The sequence below is a fragment of the Pleurodeles waltl genome, chromosome 4_1, assembly GCF_031143425.1.
Source record: "Pleurodeles waltl isolate 20211129_DDA chromosome 4_1, aPleWal1.hap1.20221129, whole genome shotgun sequence".
Taxonomy (NCBI): domain Eukaryota; kingdom Metazoa; phylum Chordata; class Amphibia; order Caudata; family Salamandridae; genus Pleurodeles; species Pleurodeles waltl.
The window spans coordinates 530,893,509-530,919,203 of NC_090442.1; the positions used below are offsets into that span (position 1 = coordinate 530,893,509).

Here is a 25,695-nt window from a genome sequence, read left to right on the forward strand (position 1 = left end):
CTCCGATCTGCAGCTGAAAAATCGACGCGTCGCCGGCTTAGCGGCTGAAAATCGATGTTCGCCTGCAACGCGACCGGAAGATCGACGCCTGCGGCTGGGGAAACGACATGGAGGATCGCTGACGGAGGCTGGAGAGACCGCAACCCATGCTGCATGGTTTTCGTATAATTGTGCAGCAGGATTTCTGACACAAACATCGCTGGGCGTGCAAAAACGGCGCAAGGTCTGCCCGGACCCGAGAGTGCGGGTCAAATTGACGCATCGCTCTCCTGCAGAGAGAAGAAACAATGCATGCCGACTCGACAGAAGGAGAAACAACGAGAGGTCTCGCTTGGGAGTGATATTGATGCATCGCAAGCCCTCTTTGATGCAAACTCACCTGTGCAGGGTTATTTTTGACGCACCCAGGTACATTTTCACACTAACAGCATTAGCGTTGTGTTTAAAACTACATGAAGACTCTTTTTGCTTTTTAATTGATGACTTGTGTATTGTGGATTTTTGTTGTTTTGGTCTTGTTTAGTTGAGATAAATATTCTCTATTTTTATAAACCTGTGTTGTGTCATTTTGTAGTGTTTTCATTAAGTTACTGTGTGTGTTGGTACAAATACTTTACACCTAGCACTCTGAAGTTAAGCCTGCCTGCTCGTGCCAAGCTACCAAGGGGGTGAGTGGGGGTTAGCTGAGGATGATTCTCTTTTACCCTGACTAGAGTGAGGGTCCTTGCTTGGACAGGGGGTAACCTGACTGCCAACCAAAGAACCTATTTCTAACAAGCACTAAGAGGGAATGGTATGCCCAGACGTGGGTCCCGTCCTCACTGTGCCACTGGATTCAAGCAAGCCTGGCTGTTGAGGGGGGATATCCCGAAATCAGTCCTGGGATGCTTGTTTCCGGTCGAGGGAGGACCTGGCCACTTAGGGGGCTCCATGGGGAACAGGGCCAAAACTGATTTACATATGGCTGGGTCCAAACTCGGGTGACATGGTGAGCAAAAAAAATTGATTTAACCCAGATCTGTAAGTGGGGATAAGTGTTTGACAATGTTCAGCATTCCAGCAGGTGCCCTAAGTGTGAGTGGTATGCCCAGACGTGGGTCCCATGCTCACTGTGTCACTGGATTCAAGATAGCCTGGCTGATTCCCCAAAAACGGCCTGACGATGCTTGTTTCCAGTTTAGGGAGGGCCTGGCATGGTAATCTGGGCTGTATTGTTCCTATGGGGAGGAGGGTCTAGACTGATTTGCATATTGTTGGGTCCAAACTGGGATGGCATGGTGTCAGAAAAACAATGGATTTAACCCAGATCTGTTACTGGGGGTGAGAGTTTGACACTGTTCAGCATTCCATCCATCATCTTTTAGTGTTGCGATAGTTGCCCTGAGTGGGAAGGGTATGCCCAGATGCATGTCCCTTGCTCACTGTGCCACTGGATTCGAGTTAGCCTGGCTCATGGGGGCTGATATTCCAAAACCAGTCCCAGGATGCATGTGTCAGGTCCAGGGAGGACCTGACCTGGCAGTTCGGACTGATCTGTTCCCATGAGGAGCAGGGTCAAGACTGATTTGAACACACTGGAGTGGCATGGTGAGCAAAAAACAATGGATTTAACCTACATCTGGTTTGGGATGCATGATAATTTTCTGTGTTGCTATAGTTACCCTAAGTGGGAAGGGTGTGTCAAGATGTGGGTCTCATGCTCACTGTGCCACTGAATTCAAGCTAGCCTGGCAGATAAGGGGTGACGCCTCAAAACCGGTCCCAGGATGCTTGTTTCCAGTCCAGGGAGGGCCTGGCCTGGCAGTTCAGACTGTACTGTTCCCATGAAAAGCAGGGTTGAGATTGATTTGCATATGGCTGGTACCATCCTTGGGTGGCATGGTGAGCAAAAAAACAATGGATTTAACCCACATTTGTGACTATCGGGGAGAGTTTGATATTGTTCAACATTCCACCCATCATTTTAGTGTTGCTATAGTTGCCTTAAGTAGGAAGGGCTATGCCTAGACGTGGGTCCCATGCTCACTGTGTCACTAGATTCAAACTAGCCTGGCTGATGAAGAGTGATACTCCAAATCCGGTCCCAGGATGCTTGATTCTGATCCAGGGAGGACCTGGCCTGACAGTTTAACCTGGACTGTTCACTTGGGGAGTAGGGTCAAGACTTATTTGCATGTTGCCCGTCCAAAGTGGGGTGGTGTGGTGAACAAAACAACAAAGGATTTAACCTAGATCTGTTACTGGGAGTGAGTGTCTGACAATGTTCAGCATTCCATCCACCATCTTCTTGTGTTCCTATAGTTGCACTAAGTTGGGAGGGTATGCCAAGACGTGAGTCCCATGCTCACTGTGCCACTGGATTCAAGCTAGCCTGGTTGATTCCCCAAACCCGGTCCCACAATGCTTGTTTCTGGTCCAGGGAAGACATAGATTAGGCTGTACTGTGCTCATGGAGAGCAGGGTCGAGACTGATTTGCATTTGGCTGGGTCCAAACTAGGGTGCATGGTGACCGAAAAAACGATGGATTTAACCCAGGTCTGTGAATGGGGGTGAGACTATGACAATGTTCAGCATTCCATCTATCATTTTTTAGTGTTGCCATAGTTGCCTTATATGTGACGGGTATGCCCAGAATTAGGTCCTGTGCTCACTGTGCCATTGGATTCAAGCTAGCTGGGTGGATGAGGGGTGACACCCCGAAACCAGTCCCAGGATGCTCTTTTCTGATCCAAGGAGGACATGACCTGGAAGTTCGAGCTGGACTGTCCCTAAGGGGAGCTGGGTTAAGACTGATTTGCATATACTGGGGTGGCACAGACAGCAAAAAAACAATGGGGCATATTTATACTCCATTTGCGCCGGAATTGCGTCATTTTTTTTGACGCAATTCCGACGCAAAACTAACTCCATATTTATACTTTGGCGTTAGACGCGTCTAGCGCCAAAGTCCATGGAGTTAGCGTAATTTTTTTGCGTGGACACCTACTTTGCGTTAATTATATGCAAGGTAGGCGTTCCCGTCTAAAAAATCGACTCCGAGGCATGTGCGTCGGATTTATACTCCCGGGCAAAATTCACGCCCGGGAGTGGGCGGGTAAAAAAAAATGACGTACGGCCACTTTTGCGCCGTTTTTTAGCGCCTGCAAAAGGCAGGCGTTAAGGGACCTGTGGGCTCTGAAGGAGCCCAGAGGTGCCCTCCCATGCCCCCAGGGACACCCCCTGTCACCCTTGCCCACCCCAGGAGGACACCCAAGGCTGGAGGGACCCATCCCAGGGACATTAAGGTAAGTTCAGGTAAGTATTTTATTTTATTTTTTTGTGGCATAGGGGGGCCTGATTTGTGCCCCCCTACATGCCACTATGCCCAATGACCATGCCCACGGGACAGAAGTCCCCTGGGCATGGCCATTGGGCAAGGGGGCTTGACTCCTGTCTTTGCTAAGACAGGAGTCATTTCTATGGGGGTTGGGAGTGAAAAAAAATGGCGCAAATCGGGTTGAGGCGAAAAAATTGCCTCAACCTGACTTGCCCCATTTCTTGACGCCCAAGCCCCATATCCCCCTATGCCGGCGCTGCCTGGTGTACGTCGTTTTTTTTAATGCACACCAGACGGTGCCGGCGGCTAACGCCGGCTAACGTCATTCGATAAATACGGCGCCCGCATGGCGCTTCAGAATGGCGTTAGCCGGCGCTAATTTTTTTGACGCAAAACTGCGTTAGCGCAGTTTTGCGTCAATAAGTATAAATATGGGCCAATGGATTTAAAGCAGATCTGTGACTGGGGATAAGTGTTTGACAGTTGTTAGAAATGGGGTCTGTGGTTGACAGTCAGGTTTCCCCTTGTTCAAGCAAGGACCCTCACTCTAGTCAGGGTAAAAGAAAATCACCCTTAGCTAACCCCTGCTTACCCCCTTCATAGCTTGGCAGAGCAGTAGGCTTAACTTCAGAGTGCTAAGCGTAAAGTATTTGTACCAACACACACAGTAACTTAATGAAAACACTACAAAATGACACAACACAGGTTTAGAAAAATAGGAAATATGTATCTAAACAAAACAAGACCAAAACGACAAAAATCCACAATACACAAGTCAAGTTATCGATTAAAAATCCAAAAGAGACTTCAAGTAGTTTTAAACACCCGCTAGCACTGCTAGTGTGAAAATTTACCTGGTGCGCGTCAAAAATAACCCCGCATGGGCGAGTGCGCATCAAAAAGGTCTTGCAATGCGTTGATTCCACTCACAAGCTGGAATGTGTGTCGTTTCTCCTATCGCCGGGTCGGGCTTGTCGTTTCTTCTTTCCGCAGGAGAGCCATGCGTTGATCCGGTCAGCACTCTCGGGTCCGGGTAGGCCTTGCGTTGTTTTTCCACGCACAGCGGTACTTGAGTCAGAAATCCAGCCGCACGATGATCCGAAAACCCTGTAGCGCGGGTTGTGATCTCCCAGCCTCCGTCAGCGATGCTGCGCGTTGTTTCTCCTGCTCCGTGCGGCGATTCTTCAGTCGCGCTTCCTGCGAGCTTAGTTTCTCAGCTGCGGAGCCGGTGGCGCGTCGTTTTTTCAGCCGCAGATCGGGGTCGTGTCGATCTTTTCCCCGCACAGCACTCTGTGCGTGGATTTCCTTGTCTTTAGGCTGCCAGCTTCTCCTTTCAGGGTCCCAGGAACTGGATGGGCACCACAGGGCAGAGTAGGAGTCATTGGAACAGTCCACCCCGAACTGCCAGGCCAGGTCCTCCCTAAACCGTAAACAAGCATCCTGGGACCGGTTTCAGGGTATCACCCCTCATCCCCCAGGCTGGCAGAGAGAAGCCTTTGCTGCCCCAGAGACTTCAAACAACAGGAGGCAAGCTCTAAATCAAGCCCTTGGAGATTTCTTCTCAAGATGGAAGGCACACAAAGTCCAGTCTTTGCCCTCTTACTCTGGCAGAAGCAGCAACTGCAGGATAGCTCCACAAAGCACAGTCACAGGCAGGGCAGCTCTTCTTTCTCAGCTCTTCAGCTCTACTCCAGGCAGTGGTTCCTCTTGTTTCCAGAAGTGTTTCAAAAGTCTGTGGTTTTGGGTGCCCTTCTTATACCCAATTTCTCCTTTGAAGTAGGCCTACTTCAAAGTAAAGTCTCTTTTGAATGTGAAATCCTGCCTTGCCCAGGCCAGGCTCCAGACACTCTCCAGGGGGTTGGAGTCTGCACTGTGTGAGGGCAGGCATAGCCCTTTCAGGTGTGAGTGACCACTCCTCTCCTCCCTCCTAGCATAGATGGCTCATCAGGATAGGCAGGCTACAACCCAGCTCCCTTCGTGTCACTGTCTAGTGGAGGTGCAACCAGCCCAACTGTTAAACTGACTCAGACAGGGAATCCACAAACAGGCAGAGTCACAGAAATGGTATAAGCAAGAAAATGCCCACTTTCTAAAAGTGGCATTTTCAAACACACAATCTCAAAATCAACTTTACTAAAAGATGTATTTTTCAATTGTGAGCTCAGAGATCCCAAACCCCACATGTCCATCCGCTCCCAAAGGTAATCTACACTTCAATCAGATTTAAAGGTAGCCCCCATGTTAACCTATGAGAGGGACAGGCCTTGCAACAGTAAAAAACGAATTTAGCAATATTTCACTGTCAGGACATATAAAACACATTACTATATGTCCTACCTTAACCATACACTGCACCCTGCCCCTGGGGCTACCTAGGGCCTACCTTAGGGGTATCTGACATGTCAAAAAAGGGAAGGTCTAGGCCTGGCAAGTGGGTACACTTGCCAAGTCGAATTTACAGTTAAAACTGCACACACAGTCACTGCAATGGCAGGTCTGAGACATGATTACAGAGCTACTTATGTGGGTGGCACAATCAGTGCTGCAGGCCCACTAGTAGCATTTGATTTACAGGCCCTGGGCACCTCTAGTGCACTGTACTAGGGACTTACTGATAAATCAAATATGCCAATCACGGACAGGCCAATTACATACACATTTTGTAAAGGAGCACTTGCACTTTAGCACTGGTTAGCAGTGGTAAAGTGCCCAGAGTAACAAAAACAGTAAAATCAGAGTCCAGCACACATCAACAACCTGAGGAACAGAGGCAAAAAGTTAAGGGAGACCACTCCAAGGTTGAGAAGTCTAACAACAATGTTCTGAATTCTGTGTGTCATCTTTTTGTGTTGCTATAGCTGCCCTAAGTCTATGTTGGTCCATCGCTCGCTGTGCCACTGGCTTCTAGCGAGTCTGTCTGATTAGGGGTGATATCCCAAAATCGGTCCCAGGATGCTTGTTTCAGGTCCAGAGAGGACCTGGCCTGGAAGTTCAGACAGGGGTATGCCCAGATGTGAGTCCCATGCTCACTGTGCCACTAGAGTCAAGCTAGCCTGGCTGATTCCGCAAACCAGTCCCACAATACTTGTTTCCGGTCAACGAAGAACCTGGCATGGCAGTTTGGGCTCTACTGTTCCCATTGGGAACAAGATAGAGACTGAACTGCAAATGGCTGGGTCCAAACTGGGGTCGCATGGTGTGCAAAAAAATATGGATTTAACTCAGATCTGTGACTGGGGGAGAGAGTTTGACAATGTTCAGCATTCCATCCATCATCTTTTAGTGTTGCTATAGTTGCCCTAAATCAGCTGGGTATGCCCAGATGTGGGTCTCATGCTGACTGTGCCAATGGATTCAAGCCAGGCTGGTTGATGAGGAGTGATATCATGAAACTGGTCCCCGGAGTATTGCTTCCGGTCCAGGGAGGACCTAATCTGGCAGTTCAGGCAGGACTGTTCCCATGGTGAGCATGGAAAAGACTGATTTGCACATACTGGGGTGGCATGGTGAGAAAAAAAATGATGGATCTAACCCAGATCTGTGATTGGGGGTTGAGCGTTTGACAATGTTCAGCATTCCATTCATCATCCTTTTGTGTTGCCACAGTTGCCTTAAGTGTGGAAGGTATGCCCAGATGTAGTTCCATGCACACTGTGGCACTGGATTGAAGCTAGTCTGGCTGATGAGGGGTGATATCCTGAAATTGGTCCTAGGATACTTGTTTCAGGTCCAGAGAGGACCTGGTCTTGCAGTTTGGGCTGCACTGTACCCATGGAAAGCAGGGTCAAGACTAATTTTCATAAGGCTGGGTTCAAACTGAGGTGACATGGTTAGCAAAAACACATGGATTTAACCCAGATCTATGACTCAGGGTGAATGTTTGAGAATGTTCAGCATTCCGTCCATCATCTTTTTGTGTTGCTATTGTTGCCTGAAGTGGGAAGGGTATGCCCAGACATGGGTGCCGTGCTCACTGTGCCACTGGATTCAAGCTAGCCTGGCGGATGAGGGGTGATACCCTGAAACCGGTCCCAGGATGCTTGTTTGCGGTTTAGGGAGGACCTGGCCTGGCAGTTTGGGGTGGACTGTTCCAATGGGGAGCAGAGTCAAGACTGATTTACACATGGCTGGGTCCAAACTGGGGTGGCATGATGAGCAAAAAAACTATGGATTTAACCCAGATCTGTGACTGGGTGTGAGTGTTTGACAATGTTTAGCATTCTGACCCTCATCTTTTTATGTTTCTATAGTTGCTTTAAATGGGAAGGTTATGCCCAGACTTGGATCCTGTGCTCACTGTGCCACTGGATTCAAGCTGGCCTGGCTGATTTGGGGTGATAACCTGAAACTGGTCCCAGTATGCTTTTTTGCTGTATAGGAAGGACTCGTCTTGGCAGTTAGGGATGGACTGTTCCCACGGGAGCAGGGTCAAGACTGATTTGCATATGGGTGGGCCCAAATTGCGGTGGCATGATGAACAAAAAAAAGATGGGTTTAACCCAGATCTGTGACTGGGGGTGAATGTCTGACAATGTTCTGCATTCAGTCCATCATCATGTATTTGTGTTACTAATTATTCAGGTCTGGGCTGCAAGCCTGCTACCACCCCGCTCCCTACTGTATACAACTCTCATCTGTGAATCAGGACCAACTAAAGTGTGCATACACATCTGCGACACGCTAAGTATTTTCACAAATTACGCCACGGGGATGGAGCCATTCTTAAACCAAAGGAGAGACTAAGGGCCAGATGTAGCAAACGTTTTGCGACTCGCAAACGGCAAAATTTGCCGTTTGCGAGTCGCAAAACGCGTATCCCAATGCAGAAATGCATTTTGCGAGTCATTACCGACTCGCAAAATGCATTTCAGACTCGCAAATAGGAAGGGGTGTTCCCTTCCTATTTGCGAGTCGCATTGGGATGCAATACCATTTGCGACCGCATATGCGGTCGCAAATGGCATCGCAGTTACCATCCACTTCAAGTGGATGGTAACCCAATCGCAAATTGGAAGGGGTCCCCATGGGACCCCTTCCAGTTTGTGACTGGAGCCCAAAATATTTTTTCAGGGCAGGGAGTGGTCCAAAGGACCACTCCCTGCCCTGAAAAAAAAACGAAACTAAAGGTTTCATTTTTTTTTTAAGTGCAGCTCGTTTTCCCTTAGGGAAAACGGGCTACACTTCAAAAAAAAAAAACTGCTTTATTTAAAAGCAGGTCGCTAACATGGAGGTCTGCTGAGGTCAGCAGGCCTCCATGTTAGCGAGTGCCTATACTCGCAATGGGGCCGCAATTTGCGACCCACCTCATGAATATTCATGAGGTGGGTCATTGCGACCCCATTGCGAGTTGCAGTCGGTGTCTGAGACACCGTACTGCATAGCAATTTGCGACTTGCAAATTGCGAGTCGCAGGGACTCGCAATTTGCAAGTCGCAAATTGCTTTTTTCCTACATCTGGCCCTAAATGCACTAAATAGAGACACTAAGCATGTTCTAGCGTATAAGAATTTACATGTTCCATGGTCAAACATATTTTGATTGGTTTCCTAATGTTTTTGGTGTTTTTCCAAAGACAGACCCTTTTATCTATCCTGTTTTATGAGCAAAGGCTACTGAATTGTGTACCAGTATTTTCCAGGTCCCTTATGCTTTTGATAAGGCACACTGAATATAAAATAGCAGGGCATGTGAGTACAACTGTTTTCATGAACATGTAAACACAAACAGAAACCCAAACATTGTTTGCAAAAATATACATTTGCAAACAAATTAATTAAACAGTGATCCAAATGAGAGTACTGCTGTGCAGGTTATTTTTTCAACTATTCACCGCCTTTGCGTGGACAGCTACAATTAAAAAAAAACTTTGAACACTTAGGGGCGGCGCATCAGCTGATGCACCACGTTTTTTTGCATCGTCTTGCGCCCCCTTACATCACCATGGTAGCTCTGTATTTACTATACATCGCACCATGGTGCAAGTTAGCATAACAGTGTCATAATTTATGATGCTATTGTGGCTCTTTGCTGGATTAGCACCATAAATTATGACGGTAATCCAGCAAAGCAAAGGGAGGCCCATAAGTTATAATGGGAGCATCACTTCAAAACCTGCCTTGAGCAGGCGTTAACAATTATGGAAAAATGTCACAGTGAAATCTTGTAAATTTCACTGTGACATTTTTTGGGCCTCCCTGCGTGGGAATGCCCCTCTTACATAAATTATACCTGGCACAGATATAATATGGTGCAAGGGGTTACAAAGTGGTGCAATGCATGCACTGTACATCTTTGTAGATAAGGCACACAGTGGGGGTCTCCTTAATGCCTCCTTAGCGTAAAAAAACAAATGATGCTAGGTCGGCATAAGGAGACGCAATGGGTTTGTAAATATGCCCCTAGTTGTCTATTTAGTGAACGAGTTTCCACCAAATCGAGACAAAATGCAGTGTTATCTTAGGGATTGGTAAGGAAAATGTTGATTGATGCATAAACAAGGCATTTGCCGATGATCCTTGGGTACTAGATTGTTACATTTTACCATTGGTGTGTTAGTAATTGAAACAATAAGCCATTCTTACAGTCTTCTCCAGAATGTCCAATGACCACTTCAGGATCGGGACCGTGGCCAAGTGCATTAACAGCCTGGACTTTGATCTCGTAGGGAACAAAAGTTGGCGTGCCGGACATGATATACTTGTAAACATTTGCAACAGTGACTGATGTCCACTCATCGTCAAAATATTTCTGCCGCCAGCTGACTTTGTACCGGAGCCCAGGGCCATTGGACAGGAATCCTGTCAGAGGCTGCCAAGAAAGAGTCAGAAGTTCTATTTACTACATACAAGTATAACCACAGAAGAAGCATCAAGGAGGAAAAAATGTCTAATAAATATTCACCATGTAAGCACATGAAACAGAAAACAACACACTATAATCTTACTTATTTCTATTGTGTTGTCTTGAACAACTCTCCACAATTAATGTGTCCATGAGCCTGATTCACAAAGGTAAACTTACACTTTCGTGTAAATGTACTGTTTTTCGGTATTCACAAACAAACAATTTACGACTGTGGAGACTTGGTAGTCAGGTGGAGAACTCCGCAGGTATAAAGACTGGGCTGGTCTATCTTTTTACTATTAAATTATTTGTTTATGAATAGTGAAAATGGGTAAACTTACACAAAAGCGTAACTTTACCTTTGTGAATCAGACCAAAACTATAGGATTAGGACTGTTTTTACTTCAGGGATACAAATTGATGAACGCTATTGTAACAAAGAGCTTCATAATGAATTAAAATATGTATGTAGAGGAACATAAAATACTACATAAAAGCAGGCAATTTATTCAACAAATTTGTGTATGACTAAGAAAATATAATTCATAACTTCTTGTAAACTGTAAAGCTAACATAAATTAATGATGGCAGTGAACACCAAGCTGGCGAGAAATATATGAGACATTAATTTAGATGACTGTCACATTGTAAAATAATCAGAGTAATCGAAGAAGTAAATATTTCCCTGTTTGCCTTTGCTAAAGGCCAACCATTTTACCAGGTGAAACATAATAAAACTTATGTGTGGGAGACGGATCGAAAATGGGGAATTACAGAGGGAATTCGATGCAGTATTCATGAATCTTGTAATAATTCCATATTTTCCAAGGGATATTGAAAGCCCCAGTTGCAGCAGGTAGTTCAATTTGGTTGTGAAATACCTGTTACGGGAGTACCAGAACATCTGTATTGAAGGCCTAATTAGGAGAGGCTACACGTATTTTCTAATTAGGAGAGAATACATTTATTTCCAATTTGTGAATAATTCTCCATGTGTTAAATATTAAGGGGCAGATTTATGGAAAGTGACGCTGCACCGAGTGCAGCGCCACTTTCCCTGCCCCCCTTAGCGCCCCCCTACTCCCACCACGTGTGCACCGTATTTAAAATATGACACACCATGGCACAGGGTAGGGGGCAATAGCATCATTTTTCATGACGCTATTGATGTACTCTGCAGGAGTAGCGCCAAACTGTTGGCGCTACTCCTGCAGAGTACAGGCGGGCCCATTCTAAAGAATGGAAGGCACCTTTTAACACCTGCTCTGAGCAGGCATAAAAAAGTGCCATAAAATGGTGCTAGGAAGTCTCATACATTTCTTAGTGCCATTTTTTCAGCGCCCCCTTTGCATACATTATGCCTAGTGCAGGCATAATGTAGTGCAAAGGGTTACAGAGTGGTGCAATGCATGCATTGCACCACTGTAAAAACGGCGCAGGGATTTCGGCCTCGTTGGGCCACATTAACGTCAAAATTAATTACGTTAATGTGGCGCAAGGTGGCGCTAGGGCATTATAAATATGCCTCTAAATGTCATAATTACAAAGATGAGAGAAGGGTCTTTAAACCCACACCTTCTAGGCAGGAATTTAAAGTATAACTGATAATATAGGCAAACCTGAGAAGAACCTAGTGGACTAACCTCACACCTGCTTGCACCGTGTATTTGCATCCTCACAGTTTAGTGAACTATAACCTCGGACTGGGTGCGGGAAAATATTGAGCACTATGCTCTGAAGTAGGAAGAAGTTTCCTCTGCCCACAATAGATTGTAGAGTAAAGATGTTACCTCACTAGATTGTATGCTTCTTAGTGACTTGAAGATCAAGAGTGAGAGGCACAGAGTGGATGTTTATGTGCACCCTTAATGAGTGTTTGTACCCAACTTTCCAGAGGGACCTTGGTGTTTCTACTTTACCTTTACCTTTGCCTCTGTCAAGCCTTGTGCTTGGGATCCTCAATGGAAGGATGAAGTTGGTTTTTTGACCCCATAATCAAGATTAAGGCACCATGATTGGCATATTAAATAAAAGGTAAGTTCCTACAGGACTGGTGAATCAGCAGTGAATCTAGGGCTATAGTCATTTTAGGACATGATAGAATGTGTAGTGGAATTTCTGCTTTCCTATTCAGAGTCAGACTTTCATCCAGAATTTAGATACTCTATTGAGCATTTATTACTTTCAGGTGCATTATAACTGGCGTTCCTACATTGTAGCACGACTAGACCTATGCGGATTAGGCATAGGTGACAAAATGGTTGGAGAAGCCCATTTGCATCTGGACAAATTTCACTTTAAGGTTTTGAACGCAGATTAGGGCAATCTATTTCTTTAGAAAAGTATTTTTTCTGTCATCTAAAGGCTAGCTATGTGGTAGCAGTTTGTTCTCCCTGTACCTTATATTACCATAATAAAGTGGAACACTCATACCTGATTTCATCCTTTAAAATTAAATAATATAAAGTTCATCCTTTATGTGACGCTCTTTTTGTTAGTTTATGTGCAAGTGAGAAGGGATATAGTGGCAGGTGTAGATAGCCTCTTATCCTTAGCACCATCTTGTACGCTACGCTTTATTTGTGTGATCTGTCCACAGCAGGAACTTTGAGTGGATTGAATATCAGTGTATCTTTTCTGAAACATTTGAATGAGAGGAAGACTACCCCCTTCTTCTTAAGCTGAGGTTCTTTGTTTAAGGTCACTAGAAGTCAGCTAAGTTTATTCAAATCATGAAATCCTTCAGCACAAGAGACCTTTCTACCTTTCTTTCCCATACGGTCCTCTGTGAAAAGGCAAGAGTGACTTTCTTTATTAGGGTATTTCGAGCTTTAATTAATACACCACTGCCTACTTCGAGTTTCCGAATAAAATGATTTAAGAAGTCTAACGACGTTTAGTTGTAATATCCATTGCAGCAGAAGAGCTGCAAAGTATTTTAAATATCTACAGAACACATTAAGGGACCATATATGGAAGCCTGCAGGAATGATCAAACCTGTCTCCTAACTAAACGTGACAGTTTATTTAGGATGCCTATGAAACTGCTTGATATCTAAGGAATAGCTTGTACATGATGTCAGAATATCCCATAATGCTAAATTGTGGGTCTCTTCCAGTGTCAAAATCCTGTTGTAGCAATACACTTGTGAACACAAGAAGAGGAGCTAGAGGCCTTCCAGCATTTCCAGAATCATGGGACTCAAGTATTTTCCAATAGTTGTCCATGCCGTTTATACCATAGCCCTGTCACTATACAATCCAGCATTGGGAACAATTATGGCCCCATGACTCTTTTGCTTGTGGCAAGTCAGGTTGATTCACTACCACTGACAGTAGGGATTTTTAAAGTAATTCCTGCAAACTGTTGACCTTCCCAAAGAAAAGTGCAACCATCATGCCATGCTCTTACCGTAGCCGGAGACAAAAGAGGTGCACCAGACTCTCAGTCAGAGATTCACTTGTGAACACAAGAAGAGGAGTTAGAGGCCTTCCAGCATTTCCAGAATCATGGGACTCAAGTATTTTCCAATAGTTGTCCATGCCGTTTATACCATAGCCCTGTCACTATACAATCCAGCATTGGGAACAATTATGGCCCCATGACTCTTTTGCTTGTGGCAAGTCAGGTTGATTCACTACCACTGACAGTAGGGATTTTTAAAGTAATTCCTGCAAACTGTTGACCTTCCCAAAGAAAAGTGCAACCATCATGCCATGCTCTTACCATAGCCGGAGACAAAAGAGGTGCACCAGACTCTCAGTCAGAGATTCAAACACAGCTGATTTGGGGATAGTTTTGAACTTGGAGGAATAGGGGAGCTGCTGTAAATCAGTGGGGCACCACAGCGCAAACCACTGTTTAACTTCCCTCATTTAGAGGTGGGGTAAAACCTGGGGTTCTGTCTGCCCAGTGTCAGCCGGCTGTGCTTATGCAAACCCTTAACTTGGAGGTCTGTCTCCCACTGTGTTGCAGGTTATCTTGCCCTGTTGAAAGTGAGGCAACTGTCAACTACCAGGCACCACCATCACTGACAGGGAAACAGCACAATGGCTCCCGAGTGCTGGATAAAAGCAAAACCCCCTGCCAAGTGTGAACAACAAACTGGCGGCCTACTGAAGGCACAGAGATCTCAATGTGTCTTGTGAGGATCCTAAATTAGGCAGGTAGGCCTCTGTGAGTGGAGTCCTGCCTGACAATCACCCACCAGGATCTACATAACATTATCAATGCTTTTATGCAGACTTGTAGAGAAGAGAGTGATTACCAAAAATATACCACTTTAGTGGATTCTATATTAGTAAAGAGAAGGCCACAACTTTCAGCATGTTGATTTCTACAGTTTATGGTGGAACATCAGGAACATCATGGGCATTGTTAGAAATTGGGTTGTTGGTTGACTGGGATGTACGCCCTGGTCAAGCAACAGCCACAATCGCTTGCAGGGTGAACCACAAAAAGTTACTAAATTAACCTGTGCTGAACCCTGGATAGCTGGGCACAAAAAAGCAGTCAGGCTAAACTTAGGAGGCAATGTGTTAAGTATTTGTGCAGCACACAAATAGCAATACAGTGAAAACACAACACAATAAAAAATACAAAACCAATTTAGAAAAATAAAGAAAATGTGAATAAATTGTTTGACACCAAACCCATCAAAATCCAATTAGTCGAAACGGAGTTATGAATTTTTAAAGGTTTAAAATAGCAATTCCCCAGTTTATAAAATGACCACCGGGGCACCTTTTGGCACCACAATCAGGGTCCAGGACTGGGGGTTCAAGATTCCCTGGGGCTGGGTTAAGGTGCAGGTTCAAGATGGTGGGAGCCTGCTATGTCCCTGTGGCTCCAAACAGTAAGCCAACTAAACTACCCCTTGGAGTCACTTCTGAAGTCCTGGGTGCCCGGAGAAAGTGCAAGGCTCCACAGCAGGTCTTGCCTATGAAGGTTCAAGACAGGCTCCAGGCAGCAATGCAGTCCTTCCAGGTACACCAGCAGTCTAGCAGAGTGCACAGCAGGTCACATCAGCAGGCAGTCCCCTGAGAGTCCTTCCACAGGTCCACTATTGAACTGAGGAGTGGGTGGTCTGAGAGCTCTATTTTTATACCCTGGTACCTTGCCCCTAGCAGTTGGGGGAAGTTTCCAGAAGGGTTCTTTGAAGTTACAGGAGCTTCCTGCCTCCCCTGCCATGGCTCCTAGCTGGCTGCACTGACAATACAAGGTTTCTAAGCCTATTGTGTAGTGGCACAGCCTAGCCTATTGAGGTCTAAGTGGGGCTGTGCTTAGCTCCTCCCCCATCAAATCAGTTAATGGCCCAGCCAGGCTCTGCAAATTCCACTACTGTGTAACTGTCTGGGGTGAATTCACAAAGTCTCATCTGTCAATCACACCAAGTCATGTGACCTACGGCAGGTGGCAGAGGGCTAAGGGCAGGAAACTGTCAACTTTCTTAAAGTGGCATTTTCAAACTGGTAATGATAATTCTGACTTTACCATTAAAGAAGGGTTATCATTACAAGTTCATAGATACCAACCATAATATATCTCCCACCTCTGGTTTAGGAATTACAACTTATTAAACTAATAAGGAATCCCCAATGTTATCCTATGGGAGGGGTAGGCCTCACAGTAGTGAAAAAATGAATTTGGGAGTTTTTCACTGCTAGGACATGTAAAATAAAAGAAAATACATGCTCAACCTTTAAATACACAGCACCCTGCCCTATGAGCTACCTAGGGCCTTCCTTTGGGATGACATATCTAATAAAAAGGGGACTTTAAGGCTTGGCAAGGAATTATAAATGCTAAGCCAACCTGGCAGTGGGACACTGCCTTCAGGTTGCAATGGCAGGCCTGGGACAAGTTTTAAGGTGCTACTTAACTGGGTAGTACAATAAGTTCTGCAGGTATCATGAGGTTAATTTAGTAAGCTTTTATGGGCATGTTATTTTAGCCTTAGGCCTGCAGTTTGTGCCTTTAGCTTAGTGAGAATTCATTTTTAGTTCATTTTTTTTCCTGAGCAGAAGCTTCATTCTGCGGTGACGTTTTATCTTCTTTTATCTCATACACTTTTAGCCCAGAAACTCTTTTTATTCATTTTAGTCTGACATTCTCGTTCTGCTCAAGGCTGCAACTGATATTGTTATAAGTAAAAAGTGAAACACCACAATCTTTGCCACTTCACCAGAAACATATGTGTTCTTATGTTAGGGCAGTTTTCTCAGAACACTGGCTGTTTTATTATAAAACATCTCTCTGCCCCCTATACGTTAGAGGGAGAGTTTCAGCCAGCAAACTGCCACCGCAAGCTGTTGCTTCATCGGAGCTGTCTGCTGAGACTTGAAAGTCTTTTCCACCTACTTGTGAGAGGACACTCAGTAGACTAACAGCCCTCTTTGCTACCACCATATTCAGGTATGGGGGATGGTGTCTTCCTGGGGATCCTGAAGGGCAATCACTGCTGTACTCTAGTAGTAATTTAGAGCTGTAGGAAGGAATTTCAACACTTAGCATTCTGACACTATGGTGGGACTTTTCTTATGTTTCACTTTCTTTGTCACCGCATTGCTATTATTATGTTTTATTGTCCTAACCATTGCAGTACATGCCATTTTATCTAGAACACAGTTGATTCACTGAAATATATTAAAACAATTCCTGCTTCTGTTTGTCTTTGCATGTGTGATACGAATGTAACTGAGAGAAAAGGATGAGATCAGTTACACCACGATTTCCCCTGAGAAAAAGAATGTCATGCGCATGGCTGCCACAAATCATTGCCACTTTCAGGTGCTGGTGAGGTACTGCGAGCTGGCGAAAAGGGTTAGACCACAGTTGTCACACGGTGTGGAACTGGACTCAGTTCCCCACAACCTGGTGGTGATGCCAGCCAACTCCAGCAATCTCATTGGTACGAGTGCAAACACAACATGGCCCCACCACTGTTTGGTCAGGGACTGAATTACAGATCTCCCAAAGTATTTCTGTCTCACTATGTGCTGAAGGCACCCCAATACTAAATACAGAGAGATGTTCATGGTATTGAGGATTTCCTCCTTGGCTAGATAGGTAGCACCTATTTTGGGCTGAAGGTTGTTCAAGCTTGAACCTTAAAAGGATTAATCCCCAATTGGTGTCCTTATCTGTGAACCAGTACACTTACCATGGCAAACCCACAATGGGTGGTAATTGCAGTAAATATGAGGCCCCTCTCACTAATCATTTATTAAAAAATAGCCTAACGCCCCAGTGGGGGAACTGTTACATTTGTTGTTGAGGCTCATGCAGCTTATAGAACAGAAATGTTCTACTCTGGGGTCAACGTTCCAGCAGTTGATGGGAACACTAATACATTTCATAATTATACACATAAAAATGCACCTGCACAATACAGAGCATACGCATACATAGAGATACCTCTATCTTTCTAAGAGCACCAGAACTGGCTTGATGGCGCCCTACCCCAAACAACATTACATGTTAGGCAAAGTCCTCTGAGTAATGATGGTCCTACCTGGTCTCAATTGGTCACATACATACCACATCCTGATGCAGGCACCTTGGCAGTAGCTGAGTTTGCCGCTTATACATTGAGCTTGTAGCAATATATAGACTCTTAGTTCAATTTATAATGCAAACATTAAATACAAACCCAGCAAGCACTGCTCCAGCACAACCACATGCAGTCACACCAGGCATTAACCCTGCAATGGTGCATTCGATCATGGGAAAAGTACCTGCCAAATGTGGGGAAATTCCGTTTTGGTTAGCTAAAAAAATAAATGCGCTGGAAGCTGTGTTTCCCCATATGGGACCCCAACACAAACACAGCATTCTCATTATGTGCTTACCATTTCAAATAGTTCTCGCAATGGATAACTGCAACACTTGGGGCACAGTATTTGCCACACTCTACACTTCCACACACTGTACACAAACACTTGCTAACCTTCCGGAGATGTTAAAATAAATTCAAGATGAATACGGGGCTGCCTGGGCCCTGGATTTGGGGATGCAATTAATGGCCAATTTTGATACATTGTTCCTAATAATATTAGGTAACATTAAAGGGGAAGCAGTAGCACTAGCAGTGCGCATGCAGCTCACGCATGTTTCTGTACAGGATCAAGAACGCAAGCTGCCTAAAAGTATTGCCAAAATCTATTCAAGTATAGGTCAGGATAGTTTGGAAACCAGACCTAGTAAACCACAATTGCAAGGTAAATCCTATAAGGATTCTACCAAGCAAGCAGCTGAGGGTTCTAAAAAACAATGGGATAAACAAAAATAAACATTTAAATAAGAGAATCTCCTCATTCGGGGACCCCTGAGAAACATTATAACTTAAGAAATAGGGATAATATAAAAACTCCTCATAGATATCAATATACTGATACATCCCAATCTCGTTCCTTTTAGGACTCACTGGATAAACATAGTGAGAGAGGTGGGTGATCAGAACAAAGAAAAGAGTATGTGAAACCAAAAAAAGATTCACAACGCTCAGCAGAAGTTTCAGTTAAAAAAGAATAGAAACTTCCACAACAAAAACCGAAATTCAAAAAGAAGAAGTTGGCAGCTATTTCTGCATGAAATGCCACACAAGATGAGAGTTTTATTGAAGAACAGGAACTGGACACTGACTCTGCTAGACAGTGCAGCAGAGGTCACAATAGTTAGTTTGCCAGAATCTTCAAGAGCATCTGGAGGTGAAAGCAACTGATGACTTTATTGAAGTTGAGACTGCTGAAATTCGCGTCTCCCCTTCAAATAGGGTATATTAAATGAAAATTAAATTAGAGGGAGAAATTGAGCACACAATTGACATTATATTTTGGAAGCAAATAACTGCATTTATGACATTTTGTTGGCCAAAAAGGATTGTCCACCAGAATTTGTCTGTGAAGTCCCATTGGGGGAAGAGATCATTAAGCCTTCTCTCTCGCCTCTGGTTCCTATAAAATTAATAGAGCCATACTCCTTTGATTGAGCATTGGCACAAGCCCCATGCTGTATCGCAACCATGTGAGGTGGGATGAAGATTCTCCCTACTACGGAATACCAATTAGGTCCCAACCACATCCTCAACCACAATATCCTATTAAGAATGAGACTAAAACACCTGTGAGAGAAATTATCGCACAACTAGAATACAAGGGTGTAATTGAGCCCTGTTTCTCACCAATGAACAATCATCTACTTCCTGTTGCTAAACTGGACCATTCATACAGAATAGTCCTAGATTATAGACATTTAAACAGTCATACACGCACAAAATGCACATAGCACAGCACTCATTAACAATATAGTGCGCAAACAATACAAAAATATTGTATACTTCCAATGGCTTCTTCTGCCATAATACAAAACCTGAAAGCAGGAATTTAACAGCACTTAGTGCTTTAGACTCACAGAAATTTTTTTATAGGCTCCCAAAAAAGTATAAAAACAGTTCAGGGCTGTTTTCAGCATGTGTAACATCCATTTTACACAATATTGACCTTGAGGAATTCTCCTATGTGATGACATCTACGTAACGGATGATGATCTCATTCACCACCTGAAGTGGGTGGTCCGCATTGTTGTGGGATTTACCGAATTTGGCTACAAATTCGATTTTAAGAAAACAAAAATTGCCTTTCTCAGTGTCCTATTTTTGGGATGCGAGTTATCAGATGAAGGCAAGAGCCTAGGGCCCCACTTTCTAGAAAAGTGCGCACAATTGCAACCACCAAATACAATAAAAAAGCTTCAGTCTTTATTGCAGTTTTTAAACTTTGGCAGAATTTATATTCCAGATTATGCACAAGGCATTAAACCATTATATGATTTAATATGCCCCGACTTTTTAAGTAAATTTTGGACAGTCAAACACATGCATTCTCAGATCATTACAACAAGACATGCTTGTAGTAAAACATTTACACACAAGGGACAACAAAGCACATTTGGTCATCAGAGTAATTGCTGGTGCCATCAGTTTCACCTCTGTAACATTTATTGAGGGTGATACCGTCACTATTGCATACAAATCTCACCTGTACTCCACAGCCGAACAACACTTTGCTCCCACAGAAAGTATTCTGACTGCTGTTCAGATGAGTGTCATTAAAGAAAGTCCTCTGGCTCAGGGGAAATGCATTATTGTTGAGTTTCCGATCCCAGCCCTCGAGGCTGCCATGAAGGCCAACGTTCCAAACACTAAGGCATTACATTCACAATGGATAGATGGGCAAAGTCTCTGACAGCCACTGATGTTGACTACATTTTTGACCCATAATTGTAAACTCAAGAATTCCTTCAATACGAGATGGAATATCCAATACCAGTGAACACTTTGTCAGTTGATCAATATCAAACAATTATTAACACTGATGTTTTGGCCCAACCAACCATAGGCACTGAACACCAGTACCCCACTGCTTGTGCTTATGCGAGTGGCTACATAAAGGATGATGAATTCTGTCAACAAAATACCTACACAACTAGCAGAGCTCAAGGCTCAGGTCATGGCACTGGAACACACGGTTCCAGAACAACTAACGTTGACAGTCAGTAATTCGTACTACTGCGTCCAGTCCTACAGTGAATATCTGCATTACTGGCGTCAGAATGGGTTCCGAGTTTCAGAAGGTAACACCTTCAAACATATGTTACTGTGGGTAAGTAGCTGATCTGAAGGAAATGCTACCCAATGCCTATGTAGTTCATATAGTGGGACATCAACGTGTAGGAGTACACATTGCTGGCAATACCTTGGCTGATGAAGCAGCCAATTCAGCAGTAGCTACGGCTCTGTTGATGCATTAACTGATTCATGAACTAGGTTGGATGATAAAACACTTGCTGATGTGAATGCTTCGGCTCATCGCAAGCCATTACCAAAGACATATCCCGCCAAATATTCCTACTGCATAACTAGCCTAAATACTGCCCTAGCAACAATACCAGGGGTGGGTGATCGTGTGATCCCCAACCAAGATCAAAGATCTGAACTGATAAAAGCGGGACATGAGGGAGTTGCTTCTGCCCATGCAGGTGTAGCGGCTACTATTTTCTTACTCCAAAAATACTATTGGTGGGCAGGTCTATATAAACAGACAAAACAATATGTCATATACTGTGTCATCTGTCACCAAATAAAAGGGTCCACTGTTAAACGCCCAACACAGACACCCCTTCTAATGTCAAACAAACCACTAGGATGTGTTTACCTGGACCACTGTAGGCCCCTGACACCTGAGGGTGCATACAAATACATCTTAGTCGCTGTTGACTCATGCTCCAGATTTCAATGGGTATGGCCACAATGATCAGCTGACGCTCGAACTGTTATTAAAGATTTGCAAGTCTTTATCGGTGGACATGCAGATGTGGCTTTCCACTCAAACCAGGACCCTGCTTTCACCTCAAGGGCATTCAGGGACACCATGGCTTCATTAGGGGTCCAACTACATTTCTCCTGCTCCTACCATCCCGAGGGTAACAGTGTAGTAGAGTGGAAGAATTAAGACTTAAAGCCATCCTTAAAAGCAAGAGTATTAGGCACGGGTCATAGTTGGCTTAGCCACCTATATGGAGTCCAGAGAGCACTTAATATTCTGCCCAGAAGGTCCTTGGGAGGGCACACCCCATATGAGGTGCTGTTCATGACATAAGTGTATGTTCCAGATCTTGATGGCTATGACTCGGAGGTGGCAGACACACCTTTTGACATAAATGAATGTGTCACTTTCTTGCAGGAATTACAACAGTTCTGTGACAAAAAACCCATCTGTCTGTGCCGCCTCCTTGGGACTAAGGGATGCACCAATAATATCTACCGGCTGGATTCCGAAAGTCGGGGTTCTAGTGCAAGAAAAGATTGCTGTGATAAAGGAGTTTGCTCCAGCATATCGTGCACTGGTTCCAGTCCTGGGATTACACAGTACCAGCACTGTTATTCTAACACTGCTGCCTGGATCAAAAGAAAGCTGCTTTGTCTCCATTGATAATGTCAAACGACACCATGTGGCCGATACTACACAGCAGGACCTAGTGGACTCCTGGGTAGTTCCCAAATTCCTCTTACTCCAGACCACAAAGTTCCTCTACAGGTTTTGAGCAGCAATGCTGACACTTCGCCGAGCTTTGGGAGGGTGGAAAATGATCTTTCATTAGTACCACTATCTTCATCTACAACAAGAAACAACAGAAATAATGAGGACTACTACACAAATGCAACTCAAATGGATGAAGTTGTCTATTACGAACCACTGAGGTACACTTCTGTTAGTTCTCCAATTCCTAGCACGGCTCCAGCTTTTGCACTAACTGCTTATGGATATGTTGCAGATCGAGATGATTCCTCCTTTGACTCATCCACTTCCCCTGCAACACCATTGTCAAGAGCACGTAAGCTGGCAAACTGGCTTAAAGATAAATATTTTGTTCATACATGGAACTATCTGTGGCTTCTACTAACTGTACTTCCTTCCTTCTTTGGATTGGGTTTATCATCGGGTTTTTCTTACTGATACATGGTCATTACCTTTCTTAACACTCTGCAGCTGAACTGGTGGATAAGGTCCTAAAACCACATTTTTCTTCATACAAGGTCCGTTGACACTTGTTACTAGTGAACATTTCAGCTATACCAGTTCCTGATGGAATTGTTGCGGATAAAATATCTTTTGATATATTTGGTCTGACGGAGGTTCTTCAAATTCCATATATTTTCAAAATTTCTTTACATGATGTAATAACACCTGGGGTTGTTTATGATGACTGGGATGTGAAAACAGTTGATTCTATGCTGTCTGAGCTAGAGCACTTTACTGTATTTGAAAGTGAAGATATTTACCAAACAAAAGAAAATTATGGTGAGATATTCTGTTACAATTATTATGGATGTAATTTCATTCATAGTGCAAGTACCCAAAATACTATTTTTATTTATACACAGTGGGAACATCGTCCTATCCCACCAGTGGGGAGTTCTAAAACATATAAGGATATGTTTACATATTCTTCTGGGCATAATGTTAAAGATGCTGCACCCTATTGTTTTACATAGCCACAAATGGAAAAGCACTATGTATTGTTAACTGATTCACAATTGATTTATTCAGATTCCTTTGTTTCCCGGTTGGCTATCGAAGGCTATGACTATTGAAAAAAGTCGATTGACTTAAAGAGTGTTTGGGGAACAAAAAATTGGTAGATTCCTTTGTTTCCCAGTTGGCTATGGGAGGCTATGAATACTGAATGAAGTCGATTGACTTAAAGAGTGTTTAGGGAACTAAAAATTGGCAGATACTGGGAAGGAAAGCTTTATTAAGACTGTGCCTGATACCTTTACGAACGATATTTTTAAATGACACAGTACAGCAGACAAGCTGTTTAGGCTTGGCAAAAATTAAAGACTTAAATGCTCCAATATCCCCACTCCCACAAAATTTTACAAATGGCAAAACTACATTAATGCAACCGAAGAACAGCTCGATGGGTAGGTCTAAAATGGAACTTTTAACGCTAATTTTTCAAGTCCTGGTGGGTGGTTATTGTGGCCAGCGGACCAAATGGTTGTCATGCGTGTTTTGTCAACTCCATGGGGGGTTTTAGAGTGAACAGACCAGACCCTCGCTATGTGTCGAAATTATACCAGTAATGGTTAAAAAGTTCCTCACTAAATACTGTAAAAAAACACTTTAGTCTCCTGTCGAATAACACAGACTTACAAAATTTTCTGTTAGGCCCCAGAAGACAATGTAAAAAGCGCTTCTTACATACAATTTACAGGTAAATTTGGAAACTTTCACAACAAGAAGGTGCAGCCAAATTAAGGCAAATACATCAGAAAAACTTACAGAAAGCATTAGCCGTTGTAGATAATGGGATTAACACCTTGTCCGACCTCATATACACTCTTAACAACAATTTCTTCTTCAATTGACATTATGCAAACTGACATGTCATCTTTACACCATGAATAGAATCAACTTAGGTCCATTATACAGTTAGGTTGGACACTACAGACACTGAAAAATGGTTCCGTTCCATGGTATTACGTCAGGGCAGAGGACCTGTTTGCCGCATTTGATTTGAAGCAACAACAACAACAAATAATGGCTAAGAAAGAAGCAATTTATATTATGCTGAGCATCAAAAAATTAGATAAGTTGCCTTTTATTGTGGCGGAAATACTATCCGCAGTCTGGCTATTTCATGGGGTTATTAATCTGCCTATTTCAACACTCTAAGACACATCCTGCTTGAAACACATTCCTATAGGCAGATATGAAAGGCTAGGAGATAGTCACATTCATGAGAAGTGGAAGCTACCCTTCTTGTACAAATGCTTCAATGGCATGAAAGAGGTCTTTCTTAGCGGTAGCGAATGGGAGACTTCTGTGAGCCATTCAATGGTCTGCAAACAGCTTTCCTTGCATGGAGCATGTAATGCTTCTCCAGCGAATTTGGCGTGTTATCTGAAGGGAGTTCCTGTCCCTTTGATTCAACCAGCATCGCAGGTGTTCTGAAATGGAAGTTATGGAGTTCTAAACAGTGAGAGCTGTTGTTTAGTGCAAGCCGGGATTGCCTACGTAGTTTTGGTCTCCTAAATTTTAACTTGTTGCAGTAACTGTTGTATAGCTATTTTAGCTATGTTTTAGACACCTTGTTTTCAGCTAACTAGGCCTGCCACAGTGCACTTTAACCCCGTTACATTTTATTCAGCATTGCTTTATTTTTCTAGCAATAGCAACATTTGCGGTGCTGTTTTATTTTCTTTATCTCGTTGTACTTTTGCCTATGAAAGCAGTATGTTCTTATTAGGACATTTATTTCACTTTGTGCGTTTTCCAAGGCTACATTCAGATAGGGTTGCTGACAGACGTGGTATGCTGTATCCCCAACATTCACAGAAAACACACACTCATACGTGGGGACTATTTCTTAGAATGTCAGCTTTTTTATTATAAAAACACCCCTTTGTCCCAGACACGTTAGAGGGAGATTCCAGTCAGATGACCATACTGCATGCTGATTGCTGACTGCTTCGCTGCAGCTACTTGCTTAGACGGCCGGACCCCTGGTTCACATGGGGACTGCGTCTCTGTAGATCACAGGCTTATTCCTCCAGGTATGAGGGATGAATGACCCCCCTGGCGGGAAACCCAAAGGGCAGATTAGGTTTATTACGTCGTGCTCAGACATAGTTTACGTAGGAGAAATATATACATCACTCCTAGTGACAGTATGGTAGGACTATTCTTGTGTTTTACTCTGTTAGTCACCTGTTTGCTTTTATTGTGTTTTATCATCCTAGTTATTGGAATACATGCCTTTTTAGATGCAGTTATTTCAATTAATCCTAATTGAACCATGTTAGACCTGACAGCCTTAGGGTGGTCACCCCTAACTTTTTGCCTGCCACCCCTAACTTTTTGCCTGCCTGCCTCCCTCCACTTTTTAGATACTGTTTTTGCTGGTTTTCAGACTCTGCGCACTTTACCACTGCTGACCAATGCTAAAGTTGATATGCTCTCTCCCTTT

The 25,695-nt window shown here is 43.8% G+C and overlaps 1 pseudogene; it reads right to left on the reverse strand.

The window, feature by feature from the left end:
• LOC138287170 (neuronal cell adhesion molecule-like) overlaps positions 1–25,695 on the reverse strand; it is a 246,893-nt pseudogene that overhangs the window by 124,611 nt on the left and 96,587 nt on the right.